Below are 17,868 nucleotides of genomic sequence, written 5' to 3'. Positions count from 1 at the left end.
AAGGACTGATGCTGAAGCTGAAATTCCAATACTTTGGCTACCTCATGCGAAGAGTTGACTCTTCGGAAGAGACCCTGATGCTGGGAGGGATTGGGGGCAGGAGGAGAAGGGGATGAGAGAGGATGAGATGGCTGGTTGGCAACACCGACTTGATGGACATGAGTTTGAGTGAACTCTGGGAGTTGGTGATGGACAGGGAGGCCTGGCGTGCTGCGATTCATGGGGTTGCAAAGAATCAGACATGACTGAGCGACTGAACTGACCTGAAAAGAGAATGAAATACTGTCATTTGCAGCAATGTGACTAGAAATACTGTATTTATCACTTATATGTGGAATCTAAAAAATAATACAAATGAATGTTTATATAAAACAGAAAGAGACACACAGAGAAAACAAACTTGTGGTTACCACAGGGAAGAGAGAGTGTGGAGGGACAAATCAGGGGTGTGGGATTAAAAGAAACAAACTACTATATACCAAACAGATAAGCAACAAGGAACAGATATGCACAGGGAATTATACTCATTATCTTCTATTAGCCCTGTGTTCAAGAATCTGCCTGCCAATGCTGGAGACGCAGGAGACTTGGGTTCAGTTCCTGGGTAGGGAAGATCCCCTGGAGTAGGAAATGGCAGTCCACTCCAGTATAAAATTCCATGGACAGGGGAGCTGGTGGGCTACAGTTCAAGGGGTCACAAAGAGTTGGACGTGATTGAGCAGTGCATGCACTATCTTGTAATAACCTTAATGGAATATAATCTGCAAAAATACTGAATAACTATATATAGATGTGAAACTAACACAATATTGTAAATCAACTATACTTCAATTTTTTAAAAAAGAGAATGTGGTGGGAGAAAGCGTCACATAAGAAAGAAGTGTGGAGATGCTAGTATTTAAGTGACAGGCAAGGAAGAGGCATCAGAGGAATTAGAGGAGAGAAGCAGAAGTGAATTGGGTTGGAAGCCAAGGCAACAAAGGGAGTGCAACGTCTGACACGCCCTTAGAAGTCAAGCAGGATGTCGGAAGGAGACCGCTGAGCCTGGCTGGCAGCAGAGAAGGCCGATGTTTCACGACCTTGAGGGGTATGTTGGCCAGTCTTCAGGGATTAAGGAATAAGTGAGCACTGGGAAAGCCAAAGACAGAGCCTCCCTCCCTCATGCCTTGGGGAGAAGCAGGAACTTGTGGATGGGGGTGGGTCGGTGGGAAAGGCGTGGATGGGACACAGGGGTAGGTAACCCAAAGCAAAATGCTGACCCAGTGGGCACCCCAAAGCTTCAAAGCAAGCTTAGAAAAGCGAGTTCCCCAAAGGCCTTAGATGATGACAAGCTTTTCTTTCTCACGAAGCTGAGGCTGCTCCTTAGATAAGGCCCCTCTCAAAACTGGTGATACTCTGACAGTCCCTCAGAGACCGCAGGGAAAAGGATCCCACAATCAATTATCATCCGGGTGCTCCTCACTGGTCATGGAATTTGGCGGGTCCCTATATGCTGCGTTCCAGCTCAGGATCTCTACTCTTCAGATTCAAGTGTAATTACCACTCTGTTTATTTTATAAAAGATTAATGGTTCCCCCTCCTCATTTCTCAAGAACAAACTTTTCGTCTGTATACAGTGAGTCATTAAGTATATCAGCTCAACTGCTCTGGTTGCAAGATTACAGATATAAAATCATCTGATTTTGACAAAAAACAGCTGCAGCTTTTCTTATTCTCTTGAGTCCACCATCACATGCCGAGAGGGGCAGAGAATGTGACTGGTCAGGTCATATGATAGAGAGACACATGACCTTCACCTTCATCAGCAATTTTCCCAAGGCCCTCCAACAAGTCACCTTCGCTAAGATGTCTCTCAAGGACAGTTTAACTCTCTTCAACCTACTCTCAAGAGCTACTCCCATGAATAAGGTGGAAAATGAAGGATGAACAGGAAGGGACATTTATGCTCAGAAAGTTTACAATCTACCAATAATACCATAAACAAAACTCACTTAAGAACTAGGACTGAATGTGGTTGAGGTGTTGAGCAAAGAGCTTAAGAAGGCAAGCTCAGCCTTCGGGCAAGACTTTCTAGAGGAGGTGGCACTGAAGCTCATCTTAAGGGACACTGATTGTGTGTGTGTGTGTGTGTGTGTGTGTGTGTGTGTGTGTGTGTGTGCACGTGCACACACATGCATGCATGCACATGTACACACAGATGCACTGGGGTTAATCAGAGGGAAAGCAAAACATTCCAGGAGAAGGTACTTTATTAAACAAACACATGGATGCAGAGAATTGCAGTGCATGGGTAAGGTGTGGGAAAATCAGAGTTGGAGGAGGCTTTTGGTCCAGAGATTCACAAACTTTGATGTGTGTTAGATCTACCCGGGCAACATGTGACATATTCACTAGCCCAAGCCTTGCCCTTGGGTTTTACAAGCTATGTTGCTGGGACTTGAGGATGTTAATGATTAACCAGGGTCCCATTGCTCATTAATTAGCAGCGGAACTAGTTGGAGAACCTGTTTTCAGGGAAGGACAAGTTCTTTTGTTTGCTTATTTTTTGTTTTTGAAGGGACCGGAGGTGTAAGATTTATGAAGTGAGAAACAAGAGAGAAGACCAAAGGAGCAGGTTGGACTCAAATTATGGAAAAATGGGATTAAAGTGAAAGGAAATCGGAATATTTCTATCAGCACATAGGGTTACTGAAGCTTTCAGAGAGGGAAGTGATGTTGTAAAAGTCATCAGAGGCGTGATCTAAGAACTAAACTTTGGGTTCGCCCTGTGGACTGGAGACAGAATCACACTGGCTTACAAATCTCGTATCTTCCTGTCAGCACGGCCCTCGACCCTCATCTGAAGCAGGTTCCCCTGGAAGCCCACAGAGGCCAGCTTTTTTTCCTCCTTACATAAATCATGAAATATCTGTGAGAAAATATCACTTCATCAAGCATCTGTCAAAACAGCTCATTAAATCCCGGGAATGCAGTCAGTGGGAGGAATGCACATTGTCTTCTAGCTTCTGGCCCGAGGGCAATACGTACACATCCTCCTGCCCGACCTCACCTGGACTCCCTCCACGGTAGGAAGAGTAGCCACGAGTCCGTGCCTGAGAATCAAGGCAGAGTGGAGGTGGGGGACCGGACAGTAGACCAGGAGTCGGGTCTATAGATGGTAGGCCTCTCCACAACATGATGGGCAGATGGAGAGCTAGAGGATCACAGCTGTGTTGCTCCTGGAGGTCTGGCGGCTGGGGACCTGGGCCCTATTTATGTCTACCTGGCTTATCAAGAACTGAGGGAGAAGGATGGGAAAGGCAGTGAAATTTGTACTTCCTTTAGCTCAACAGTTGTTTATACTGGGTAACGTGTGTATGTGCATGCTAAGTCCCGTCAGCCGTGTCCGACTCTTTGCGACCCTATGGACTGTAGCCTGCCAGGCTGCTCTCTCCATGGGATTCTCCAGGCAAGAATACTGGAGTGGGTTTCCATGCCCTCCTGCAGGGGATCTTCCTGACCCAGGCATCGAACCTGCATCTTTTACAGTTCCTGCATTGGCAGGCAGATTCTTTAGCACTAGCGCCACCTGAGAAGCCCAAACTGGGTAATACTGGCATTGGAAAGACAACTAGTTGGGCTGCTAAGCAGGCCTGAGATGCTGGTAGTGGGGTTTGACGGTGAAAGCCCTGACTGAAAGCCTCAGGGTGTCTCCCACTGTTCCTGCTGTCAATGCCTGGGCCTCAGTCCACTCAATGTCACAAGAGGAGGCAGAACCCACAAGTAAAGAAGTTTGGATCTCAAGGCTCATGCAAACCAACTTTAGCCAATTGCTCAGCGCTTCTGGAGCTGCAGTCAGTGAGGATGCCTCAGCCTCCCAATGTGTCCAAACAAGACTGACAGGAAAAGCTTCCTGCTTTTATTCTGGAGATGTTCGTATTCAGATAAACTCCATACCTAAAGAGTGTGCTGAAAATCTAAGCTCCAGAGATACTACTATAAGGTCAGGAGTCCATAGCTGTTCCCACGGATGTGTACACAGCCAGTTATGGAGTCACTCCCACAATGAAGCAAGGCAGCCTGATGTAACCAACACAGAGCCTGGAGATCATTATAGCTCCTTCTCAGAATTCAAATACCTCTTCGAGGGATTGCAAAAAAGTCTTCCATATATTTTGATTCTGGGTGTAAAACTTGTTATGCAGCACATAACAAGAATTGCTCTTGGAACTGGACTGCTCACAACTTTCATATATGCAAATAAAAGCATTGTAAACCAGGTTTAAGAGAAGGGTGCTCAGAGATTTAGTGTGTTTGGTTACTGATAGTCTTAGCAGGATTTTCCATTCTTTCATATTACACATTTTATTCTCAGTCACTTCATTACAGCTTAATTTTAAAAACTCTTACCATAGTTCATTAGAGTTTCTGGGAAGTACTTTGATTCGTTGGAATTACAGGCTTCATTCTGACATTCCTCTTCATGGGCTTAAAATGCCTATTTACTTAAAATGCCTTCTTTCATTGTGCCTTTTAAATCCTAGAATTACTGGTATATGCTTTTAGAAGAATTGTGTCAGTATTATCAAACTTTTGTTTCCATACCTGTTTGGTTTCATTACCTTATAAGCTATGAGGAGTTTAGTAACATAATTAGATGGATTCTTAGAATATTGCTGGTTTTATTCTACCTCATACTAAACCTTCTGGACTTTTTTTGACATCTAAGAATTTTCAGACAGGTTTTGCCAATATTTTTTACATGACCAAGTTATGGAGTGGCTACCAGCAAGAGACAGTGTTCAGATGCAGATGATATTTGTTCAATATGTCAAGATGAATTTCAAAAGCCAGTTCTTCTCATCTGTCAGCATATATTTTGTGGAGAGAAAAAACATGACCACTGTACAGAACTGTGATTTCAGACCATATAAACAAATGGAAACATGGAGTCACTTCATCACAGCTTTGAATACATGAAGTTTTAAACTTCACATTAAGGCCAAAAAATACCGATTTCATTTGGCTACAGTGACTATTGATAAAGGCATTAGACTGGGTTTTCAAGGCTAGACGTTAAGGAAAATGTTTCTAAATGGTTTTAAAGTATTACAATAAGACTTAAGTGTGTAGTCCAAATTATCAAAAAATTAAATGAAAGAACTCCATATTTAAAAATATAGGTAAGTAATGTTCAACCTAATGCACATGCAACATTTATTCTTCCTAATTACTTGACAGATAGCTGCAGTATTAAACTGTAAATGTGTTTGCTTATTAATGCTACCACAATGATAACTGAATAACTAGAACTTACGGTTTTAGGGGAATTCAGCTACCCTTTCCTGACATCATTTTCTTAATAAAAACTATTTTTCATAATGTTTTAAGACATATTACCTGAATGTAAAATTTTCTTAATCATTTACCTTTATAATTCCCATTGAAAAAATTCTAAAATTTTAAAATAAAATTTGTATTTAAAATGAAAGTTCTAAATTCTATATTTTACCTGTAATAATCAGATTTTCTAAGGAAGATTAATTCATTGATAATGATATATTTTAATATTGTAATTTTCTCTGTAGTATGATTAGCAATCATTGAGAATAGATGACATATTGCTTTTTGTTTTGTGGACATCACACATACCATCCTTCCATCAGCTTTAATGTTCAGATCTTCCTTTTTGTATAATATCATGGACTATCCTGAAGTAGCTATTAAAATAACTCACATGGATTAAAACAAAAGGCAACTATTAATACTTGACATCAATAGCTGATCAATGCATGAATCACCTGCTTCCTTGTATCTTCATCATGTGGAAAATTTCTGTGGCCTCTGTTCCATAATTTTTCTCCTTCTTTTTTGTCTTCGGGAGGGTATAATGTAGTTTCAACTGAAAGATTAAACAAAAATATCCTAAGTGGAAGCACTCCTTATAGAAGAAATCTCAAGATTGTAATTAAAATTTTGGTGATGCCATCGGATGCCACAGAAACTACCACCTTCGAACAAAGATAGGGCTAAAATAACACAGAATGAGGAAACTTTTTTTGAAGAATCATCTGCACTGTATATGAATCCACCTCCATTTTGTGTGAAAGGTGGAAGGTCAGAGGCCACATACTTTATCCTCACATTGTGCCCAGACATGTTTCTCCACAGGCATGTTATCTGGAATGTAATGAAGTAGTCTGTGTTACCTAGAATCTCTGCACAATGCAGGACACGCCACACCCAAAAGGCCAGCAGCCTCCTGTCTTGAAAAGCTGAACATCATGGGCACTGCTGCTCCGTGTTCCAGAGTGCACTGCTTAAACTACTCCAAAAACTATTTCAAAACTATTTGAATCAGCATAACAATTCAAAATATTAGTAACATCTTCACTCTTCAGATGATGAAGGTTTGAAATGGGTTGCTGACTTTACCACATGGCTACTGAGGGGTGCTGCTGGCTCTAACCCCAAGAAACTGACTCTAAATTCAGCTCCTTTCCTAAAACATTGTGCTGCCTTTCAAAGCAGGCAGAGACTCAGACTGGATCTCAATACATTAGTTCAGTTCAGTTCAGTTCAGTCGCTCAGTCGTGTCCGACTCTTTGCGACCCCATGAATCGCAGCACACCAGGCCTCCCTGTCCATCACCAACTCCCGGAGTTCACTCAGATTCATGTCCGTCGAGTCATGAACTGTTGCTGTTATTATATTTCTAGCTATCTTCTAAGAAGTCCAGGTCTTCTTACACAGATGACACTTTGTTCTGCGGATCCCTGGTGGCAGGGCAGAGCTAGGAGCTAAGAGGACCTGGGTTAGTTTGGCTAATAGAGGGAGCAGATCATGGAGCTTCCAGGGACAATGGGAAGGGAAGGGGAATAGGAAAGAGAACTACTGGGACCTAGTCACACCTTGAATAATGCAACATGACCTACCCATGCACTCTTCACCCATGAGTCTCAAACCTTCAGTACAATGTATTACTCATGAAATGCTTACAGAGTGAGTTTTTGGGATAAAATGGCAAAGGGCTGAGAATTACTGCTGGGTCGGGAGAGGCTGATGCAGAGACAGCACATGTGGACCCAGAAGCCAGAGGCCGGAGGAGGGACCAGGAGGGTGTCAGTCACTCTGAGAATCAGCAGAAATCAGGCAAGGCCTGGGGTTTTCACAGATGTGTGAATTCACCCAGATGTCTCAGACTGGGCACACCAGTTCACATCTGAATCGTAGGCAATTAAAGTGAGGATCCAAACATTGCTGAGCTATAGGATACTTTCAGGTGTTTCAGGGAGGAAAAGCAGTCTGTGTCACAAATCACCCGGCTTGAAACTTTCCCAAAGGCAATCTAAAGATTCATCTCCTCTTTTAATAAAATTCACACACTATTTGAAGTGACTGGTCATTTACTTTTCAGACTGGTCAAGACTACGAGAGGAATTCTCTGAACAGAGTTAAAATTGGTGAATGTGAGATACGATGAAGATCCAGAAATAAATGCCCTGAGGTCTGTTCAGCTAGTGTCCCCAGAATGTTCACTTCCATTAGCAGGGAGGAGACAACCATTCCAGGTCGTGCTCTGCAAGTAAACCCAGGATGCTTATGGAACTTTCATGACCAGATCTCATAAAAATGACAAAATGACCGAGAATGACTGAATCATATATGGAACAAGGACCAAATGTTAAATATAATTATAATCCAATTATGATTATTATACATTAGGATTCTCATAAAATCATCCAGTTTGTTCTCAATAAAAACTTGGTGAAACTTGGCTTGTATTCTTTTAGACACACTAGTCTGTTCTTGTTTTCTTGTTGGAATGTTCTGGTTTGCTGCTTTTTTGTATTCAAGACCTTATTACTGCTTGAGAAATGTTCCTTATCTTTCAGTTCAGTTCAGTTCAGTCGTTCAGTCGTGTCCGACTCTTCACAACCCCATGAATCGCAGCACGCCAGGCCTCCTTGTCTGTCCATCACCAACTCCCAGAGTCTACCCAAACTCATGTCCATCGAGTCGGTGATGCCATCCAGCCATCTCATCCTCTGTCGTCCGCTTCTCCTCCTGCCCCTAATCTCTCTCAGCATCAGGGTCTTTTCCAAGGGGTCTTATCTTTGCATGTGCACTAATCTTTACGTGAGAAGCAGGAGATGGTGTTCCTGGATGCCTGCACAGCCCTGCAGCTGAGTCTCACTGAGATCTGAATCTGAGTGCTGCCCCCTAGAGGTTCTCTGATGCAGTGCCCTACAGCCCTGGGGAGGATGCTCATCCACTCTAGGCCAAAGGTCCTGTTCAAGATCCTCAGTGCTCCACTTAGTTCAGAGAGGAGAATAAAACAAAAACCATTACTGTTGCCAGTAATGCTGATGCTTCTATGCTGATGCTTCTCAACAGGCCTTTCAACTCCCCCTCATTGCTCTAGTCATCTTTCCAACCTCTTGCCCGAGGCAGGCTCTGGCTTGACCTGTCCCCGACACAATTAGCCAGTGGTTAACCCTCATTTAAATACTAATAAAACTCAGAATGGCATTGTGTTCTTTGAAAATAAACTTGATAAGCCTAATATCTCAAAAGAAATCCTGCAGGGGACCTCTCCTCAAAACTTGGGCAGTGCTTCCCATCACAGCCCGCACAGTAGAGGAACATTCTACCCAGTTTCCACTCTTCCCTCAGTGGCTCCAGATTTCTACTGCAACCTGTTTAGAACCCAATGTTTTATAAGGAAATGGAACAGAAAAGGAGCACAGCTAGTGCTCAAGCAGACAACTCTCAGGGTCCCAGAATTTATATATAAGGATTTAGAAAATATCCTAGAAACCACAGTATCAGGGTCTTCAGGGACAAGTAAGGCAACCAGAGACCCTTAATTTTAAGGGAAGAAAGATACAACCGTAAGTTTACCATCTTTATATGAATAAACTCTGTATGTTTGAAAGTGAGTCCTTTCTGGACTTTGAAGCATGGATTTGAAATTTGCATGGAATGGGAATCTATCCAAGCCAATTTGCTGTTGTTCAGTCTTTTAGTCATGTCCGACTCTTTGTGAACCCATGGACTGCAGCACGCCAGGCTTCCCTGTCCTTCACTATCTCCCTGAGTTTGCTCAAATTCATATCCATTGAGTAGATGATGCCATTCAACCATCTCATCCTCTATCACCCCCTTCTCATCCTGCCCTCAATCTTTCCCAGCATCAGGGTCTTTTCCAGTGAATCCGGTCTTTGCATCAGGTGGCCAAAGTATTGATAAGTTTCAGTCCTTCCAATGAATATTCAGGTTTGATTTCCTTCAAGATGCATTGGTTGGATCTCCTTGCAATCCAAGGGACTCTCAAAGTCTTCTCCAACACCACAGTTCAAAAGCATCAATTCTTCAGCACTCAGCTTTCTTTCTAGTCCAACTCTCACATCCATACATGACTACTGGAAAAATAATATCTTTGGCTATACAGACATTTGTCAGCTTGCCAGGTGTTAATACTTCATTCAGGACATAGCAGTCATTCTTGCGTGAAACTACTAACCAGCCACATTTTTGAATACTATTCATCTCACCAATTAAAAACTATTTCAAACATTTCCTATGCTAATCAATTGGCCTCCTGGTGTACATATAGTTAATTTTATTTATGATACTAAGTGACCTAGCAAAGGAAACTATAAACAAAACATAACCTATGGAATGGAAGAAAATATTTGCAAATGGTGTGACCACCAAGGGATTAATTTTCAAAACATACAAATACCACAAACAACTCAACAACAAAAGAACAAGCAAACCATTAAAAAAGCAAGCAATCTAAATAGACATTTCTCCAAAGAAGACATACAGATGTCCAAAGGCATATGAAAGATGATCAACATCTCCAATTATTAGAGAAATGCAAATCAAAACTCAATGATATATCACCTCACACCAGTCAGAATGGCCATCACTGAAATGTTTACAAATGACAAATGTTATAGAGGGTGTGGTAAAAAGGGAATCCTCCTACACCATTGGTGGGAATGTAAGTTGGTGCAGCCACTGTGGAAAACAGTGTGGAAATTCCTCAAAAACTAAAAATAACATTGCTGTATGATCCAGCAATCCCAATCCTGGGCATATGTCTAGACAAAACTCTAATTCAGAAAGGTATTTGCACCCCTATGTTCACAGCAGCACTATTCACAATTGCCAAGGCATGGAAACAACCTAAATGTTCATTGACAGATGAATGGATAAAGAAGATATGATACACACACACACACACACACACACACACACACACACTGGAATATTATTCAGCCATAAAAAGGAATGTAATATGCCATTTGCAGCAATATGTACAGACCCAGAGATTATCATACTAACTGAAGTAAGTCAGAAAGAGAAGAAAAATGCCATATGAAATCACTTATACATGGAATCTAAAATATGACACAAATGACTTATCTACAAAGCAGAAACAGACTCAAAGACAGAGAGTCTTGTGGTTGCCAAGAGGTGTGACATGAGGGAGGGATAGATTGGGAGTTTGCGGTTAGCAGATGCAAACTAGTATATATAGAAGGCATAAACATCAAGGTCCTATGGTATAGTGCAGGGAATTATATATCCTGTGGTAAACCATAATGGAAAAGAATATAAAAAGAGAATGTGTATTTATGTATAAGTGAATCACTTTGCTGAACAGCAGAAATCAATACAATATTGTAAATTAATTATATTTTGATGAAATAAATAAGTTACCATCTTAAAGATCTTGATTCTGGCGAGGGTTCTTCATCCATTGGTTAACCACCTTTGGAGGGTAGATCTCCAAAACATGGTATTGACATGTATATTATTATATGTGAAATAGATCGCCAGTTCAGGTTCAATGCATGAGACAGGGTGCTCAGGGCTGGTGCACTGGAATGACCCTGAGGGATGGGATGGGGAAGGAGGTACGAGGGGCATTCAGGATGGGGAACACATGTACACCCATGGCTGAGTCATGTCAATATATGGCAAAAACCACTACAATATTGTAAAGTAATTAGCCTCCAATTAAAAAAAAAAAGCTAGCTAACTGCTTCTAGAAGATAGAGTAACTTGTGTATGCAACTACATCACAACACTTATACTGAGGTATAGACAGAGTTGGAAGCAAGAAAAAAGTCTTGACCAGCTGACTTTTTGCTTTGTGAATCCTACTTCAGTAGGTGCTGAGTCTCATGGAAGGACAGGCTCTCTTTGCTGGAGATTGACTTGTTTTACAAGAAATAAATCTTGATTGGGCTGTTTCTAAAACTTTTCATTTGGAGGACTAGAATTCCACTGACCCAGAAGTATCTAGAATAAATAGTACACATGTATTTAGAGATTTTAGAACCTTAGCAAGAAAATTTGAGTCAAGCGTCACAGAAATGAGTCTGTTCTTTGATTCAGTTCTCCACCTCCACTTTCCTCTGCTGCTGCTGAAAAACTCTAGCAGAGAAACATACAACAGTGAAGAAGCATAAATTCCAAGTGTGTTATCAAAATTCCATTGATTAACAGAAAAAATGTTACTGGTGAATCCTGGCTGAAAGGTAAAAGTCTAATTGTTTTTAAAAGACATTCTCCCTCAAGTATAAAACTATTGTTTTTGTTGACTCAAATTCTTTGTAAGATATGTCAAGCCCTTTCAAGAACAATATGGAATACAAATTAAAAAGAAACACACGCAGGTACATGCATGCACACACACACACAACTGTAACTCTCATTGATACTTTAACACAAGGTTTGAAATTAAAATTAGGCAAACGAAATCTTAAAATAATTTCATCATAAACCTTGGTAGTTTTGAAACTGTCATTCATCAAACACCAAGTAACCTAAACTTTGAGATTAAATCCTTTCCGAAGAACATGATTCAAAGAATCTTTCCCATTTTGAGTCGTTTTTGGAATGAGGCAGGTGTGGAAATATGTAAAGTAATAACAACAAAATAATACAATAAATTGTAAACTAACCTCAGTAGTGGGCTTCACTGGCGGCCCAGTGGTAAAGAAACCCCCTGCCAATCGTGGGTTCAGTCCCTGGGTCATGAAGGTCCCCTGGAGAAGGAAATGGCAACCCAGTCCAGTATTTTTGCCTAGGAAATCCCACGGACAGAGGAGCCTGGCAGGCTAGTCCATGGGGTCGCTAAAGAGTTGGACACAACGGAGGGACTAAACAGCAACAATGGGAATGTTATTATCATTTTCTGTTTGTGCCAGACATGGGAAAAGGTTAGGGAGCACTTGGTTAGGGCATTATGCTCTGACTGAGTTTATCACACCAAATTATTGCTGCTTATTAACACCTTAGCATGCACTTTTCCCTGCTAATTCTCCATGGAAAGGAAACATGGTCAAGCAAATCTGGGTAGGGGAGAAGCTGGAAATATGGGTCATAAGCCAGGAAGCTCTCGGGAAGGAAAGAATTGAGTGGGAGGCCCACAAGAGAAGGCTGGAAGTGGAGTTCTGGATGCCTGGCACCAAAAGGTACGACGCTAAGACAAGAGGAAAAGGCCTCTCAGGAAGCCCTGGAGGGCTCTAAGAGAAGGTCCTGCTCTCCCACCACAGGAGGATCAGTCCTGCTCTTAGGCATCGGCTCAGCCCGTGGCAATCCTGCACGCAAACACAGACTTTCCTCCGGAGAGAGTTTACTCCTGAGGGTAAGCGCTCATTCGGGACACCCAGAGGAGTGGATTATTCACCTGGAAGAAGGTGGACTTGCGTTTCGAAAGAGTGGATGAGTAATTGCAAGGGGGGGCCCCGTCACAGAAGGCAGGCCCTGACAGTCTCTGACTGAATAAACAGTGCCACTTCCCACCTCCTCCCTCCCCAGCATCCCATCTCTTCCTCTGTTTCTCAACTTCTTTTCCCATCACTCTGACTCACAAGTGTCAGCCGCAGGAGTGGCTCCCCATCTCCCGGCCCTGAGATCTCATTGTAAGCGGTTTCTTCTCATCCCCGTCCACTTGGTGTTGGGCACCAATCCAGACCCGACCCACTCTTCCAAAGGCGCCCCCTGAAGTGCAGCTTCCTGGCAGGCACCTTCCACAGGCAAAAACGATGTGCCTCAGAGGACCGATGCGCCAGACGGACAATCTGAGGTTTATGGGTTTTCAGCAAGGGGTTCACAAAGCCCTGCCAATTCCCCCTTTGCCATTGGCCAATTCCCTTTCACTGGCTCTCCCTGCCTGTCATCTGCTTTGTCAGCCAAATCCCTTTTCATTTTTTCTCAGCTTCATCTTGGACTCAGGCCTAGTAAGGCCTGTCAAGAAGATTCCTAATGTATGAAGTTTTATCTCTTCCACCACCATCCTGAGAGGCGTTGCCTGTCCTTCTGTGACACGTTTCACAGGAAGGCATTCCTGTGTCTGAAGTGGAGCATATTGGACCAAAATACCAAGTGAACAGTTGCACACATTATTATTTTCAAATGAGAATTTAAACGGAAAGATGCGAAGGAGCAATCCACTGGGGAGATTGGGGGGAAGGGAGAAACAAATGGAGGAAAAACTAAAACAGGGAATGTCCTTGTACAAAACTGAAAATCTTTAGGGAGAGTCAAAAATTATTCCCCAAATGGCACAGTCATTTTGGAAACAGGAGGCCTTGAGTTCTGTTTAAATCCGCTCACCATCCAAGTCCTTCAGAATGTTCTGGGCCTGTCCCAAACTTACTTGCTTTTTTCTCACCAAACTGCTCATTATTTCTCAGCATGATTCTCTCAGTGTTGGTGAAGTATACTTACTGTTACACACAAATTGCTGGGTCCACTGGAGGGACTTTTCAAATTCAGTTTTCTTCCCATGGAATGACCTTGGTGCCTAGATGGGTTTGTTAAATCTAATACTTACTGAGGCTTACTAGGTGCCACACACCTTGCATGACTTACCCTATTTAATTCTCATAACAACTCTATGGGAGATAGGTATCATTATTGTCCCCATTTGAGGATAATAACAGATGGGGAAACAGAGCTGAGCGACTCCGAGCCTTTGGTCAAGGACACAGAGCTACTACTCGGTGACGGAAACAGAATTCTAAATCAGGTGTGTCTAACCACAGAGCCCAAGCTCTGAACCACAGGAATGCTCATCCTCTCCTCTTTTGTTGAAGCGGTTTAATGTGTATTAAGTTTAACGTTTAAACTATTTGTAGTTTGGGGATAGAAATCCCCACTCCCCAGCTATACAACTGTCAAGCCCACTGTTCTTCAGATATGCAGGAAAACCAATCTTTCTTAGCAGAGCCAGGCAGAGATGAACACTCCCTCAGCTGTTAAGCTTCTATGCAAACTGAACGCAGCTTTAGCCAACAGGGTCTGCAGACCCGTCAGCCCCACGTCCTGCAAGGTGGTATGGCTGGGCTCTGCTTCCTATCCACCAAGATTCAATGAAGATCCCTCAGGCTGCAGAAGTTCTTCAGGAGGAAAAAACGACGATCATTCACTTCTCACCCTTTGGTGCTACTCTTGAGTCCGGAGGGTAACAGCAAGACAGGGAGGTGTGGTGGAGTGGGAGGAGAGGTGCAGCTTAGGGGAGGGAAGGTGGAGGTTGGGGGGAAGGGAGGGTGGAGGTGGGGTCAGGCCGCTCTCCTTCCTTTCTCATTTTTCTCTCAAAGTATTAGTTCTGTTTCAGAGGCTTCCTTGTCCCCGGATCGCAGCTGTGGTCACCCACTGACCCTCAGTTCACCTCAGATTTCAATAACTGAATTTCAGAGAGGAGGTATTGGAGCTTTAGTGCCTTCCTTCACAGGTCCCTGGGTTTCTCAGGCAAGTTTGCACCCTCGCCTCTCAGAAAAGTTCAAGCAGCACTTCTTAATAGTCTTAAAAAAAAATAAAATCAAGCTTCACTCACTCTGCTACAAACATAATTCAGCTCTCAGGAGAAGCCTAACTCCTTCACGATAACTTGGTGTCTGCCACTTAGCTCTTAGATGAATGTTGTCTCCACAAGAAATTTGGAGGCATGGACTTTGGGAGCCTTCCCATGGCTGTTAGTGCTCCTCGGAGCCCAATAACTGGTGTTCACCAACTAGGGCCCTGGAAGAGCCTCTCTATTCCTTTTGTCCCTTTCCCATTTCTTAGCAATGTTGGGATCAAGGATGAGCAGCCCATGAATATTGGCAAGGCTGTTTGGGCTCTTCAAAGGGGAGATGTCAGAGGCAGGATCCTGGGGGGCTGTAATTATTTTATTCTCAACCACCCTGCAGCCTTTCTGTATCAAACCTCTAATCTGTAATATTATAACGTAGCTGAATCATATTTCCAATTATCTATCTTCATCTGCATCCCCACGGGACACTGGGGTATGACTAGAGACTCAGGGTGAGCCTGGGAAGATTCAGAGATTTTAAAAGAAGCTGATTAGCATAGTATTTGGGCGAGATTCTCTTCCCTTCTCTGCTCTGCTTTTATCTGATCCCAATTGGCCTGAGAAGGCCAGCCAGCTCCCAGCCTGCTGGCCGAGTTGCTGCTCCCCGCCTGGGTGGGTAGGGCTGTTGTGCTGAGGATGAACTACTTCTCGCTACCCTTTGCAGCCATCCTCCTCGTACCATGCCCACTGTGACAGGGTTTGCACCACCACGGCTAGAAGGTGTGAGGATGCTCTTTCCCCTTTGGGTACTATGTTTCAAACTCAATGAACTGTTATGAAGAGGAACAGAGGATAAAAATTACCAATTCTTAACCAACTTCTGTTGCCAGGCACTTTACTGACATCGTCTTTTTTAATCCTCAGGAAAACACTGCAAAGGAGATTTTATTCCATTTCCCTATGTAAAGAATTCAAGATGAACAAGGTTCACCTAGTAAATAACTCACCTAGCAAATGTTGGAGCAGGACTTCAAATCCCAAGTCCATGGTGTTCCCACTACCTGACTCTAGTAGTTTGTGATCTGAGGCCTGGGTTATGGCCTTCCCTTGGAGAATTAGCCAAGACAAACTGAGCATGCTTTTCTAATCGATTTATTCTTTTTCAATCAAAAAACATGAAAAAAGATATTCCTAAGTGTTATATAATATTATAATTTGCCATTGCAATGGATGATACTAATTTTAAAATGGGATTAAGCATGACTTGAAGTAATTATCTCACTCATTTTTTCCAAGTATGGTTTTTATCTCACAGTTGAGTAAAACCTGAATTTCTAAGTCATTCTCAGTTTTTGATGTGGAACCTCTTCCTTTTTGTCTGTAGCACTAGACTGTTCTGCAGCTTCAGTGTCACCATGGTGCTGCGAGCATCGCTATAGGTTCTTCTGCGCTGGTTAAAGGCACAGACTACATGGCCTTCTCTGGTGGCTCTGTACTGGAGAGTCCACCTAGCAATGCACAAGACACCAGTTCCAGTCCTGGTTCAAGAGGATCCCACGTGCCTCGGGGCATGACTGCTTTCTAGTATTTTTGCTCAGCTGCCGGTAGAAGGCAACTCATGTGTCATCCACAGATGTGGGAAGGTGGGGGGGGGGGCAGCTGAATAGGCTCATCTTTGGGCAGAGGAAGGAATTGGTATGGATATTAGTTGGGTATCACTTAGCATTGCAATGAGATAAGACTCAAAGGAAAGGGAGACCCTTTGGATTCATCTCAGTATTTTATAATAAAAGTCATCATCTGGTCATAATTTTAAAAAGTACTCTCTTCGTAGAGAGAGGAGGCATTTCTAATTTCAGCGTCATGAATCCAGTCATAGAAAGAAAACTGCATTTATTATTAGAAGAAAATAAAAATGTTAACAGTAGTTATCTCTGAATAGTAAGACTACTATTCTGTAAATCATTTAATTTAGTTTTGGGAGCACTTTTTGCATCATTTCCCAAATCTTTGATGGATATATTTTACTTTTACAATATAAAACTTATAAAAAAAGAAAGTTTCATGAATTGCATAAATTGATGAACTTTCTGATATTCAAGCTGGTTTTAGAAAAGGCAGAGGAACCAGAGATCAAATTGCCAACATCTGCTGGATCATGGAAAAAGCAAGAGAGTTCCAGAAAAACATCTATTTCTGCTGTATTGACTATGCCAAAGCCTTTCACTGTGTGGATCACAATAAACTGTGGAAAATTCTGAGAGAGATGGGAATATCAGACCACCTGACCTGCCTCTTGAGAAATCTGTATGCAGGTCAGGAAGCAACAGTTAGAACTGGACGTGGAACAACAGACTGGTTCCAAATAGGAAAAGGAGTACATCAAGGCTGTATATTGTCACCCTGCTTATTTAACTTATATGCCTAGAACATCATGGGAAACACTGGGCTGCAAGAATCACAAGCTGGAATCAAGATTACCGGGAGAGATATCAATAACCTCAGATATGCAGATGACACCACCGTTATGGCAGAAAGTGAAGAGGAACTAAAAAGCCTCTTGATGAAAGTGAAAGAGGAGAGTGAAAAAGTTGGCTTAAAGCTCAACATTCAGAAAACGACGATCATGGCATCCGGTCCCATCACTTCATGGGAAATAGATGGGGAAACAGTGGAAACAGTGTCAGACTTGATTTTTTGGGGCTCCAAAATCACTGCAGATGGTGATTGCAGCCATGAAATTAAAAGAGGCTTACTCCTTGGAAGAAAAGTTATGATCAACCTAGATAGCATATTCAAAAGCAGAGACATTACTTTGCCGACTAAGGTCCGTCTAGTCAAGGCTATGGTTTTCCCAGTGGTCATGTATGGATGTGAGAGTTGGACTGTGAAGAAGGCTGAGTGCCGAAGAATTGATGTGTTTGAACTGTGATGTTGGAGAAGACTCTTGAGAGTCCCTTGGACTGCACGGAGATCCAACCAGTCCATTCTGAAGATCAGCCCTGGGATTTCTTTGGAAGGAATGATGCTAAAGCTGAAGCTCTAGTACTTTGGCCACCTCATGCAAA

General features: G+C 42.6%; 1 pseudogene; it reads left to right on the top strand.

The window, feature by feature from the left end:
• The first annotated feature begins 3,696 nt into the window (after positions 1-3,696).
• On the top strand, positions 3,697-5,014 carry LOC128065915 (E3 ubiquitin-protein ligase RNFT1-like; annotated as a pseudogene).
• The last annotated feature ends 12,854 nt before the right edge of the window (positions 5,015-17,868 follow it).

Source organism: Budorcas taxicolor, chromosome 20 (assembly GCF_023091745.1).
Source record: "Budorcas taxicolor isolate Tak-1 chromosome 20, Takin1.1, whole genome shotgun sequence".
NCBI lineage: Eukaryota > Metazoa > Chordata > Mammalia > Artiodactyla > Bovidae > Budorcas > Budorcas taxicolor.
This window is presented reverse-complemented; position numbering and strand designations above follow the sequence as displayed.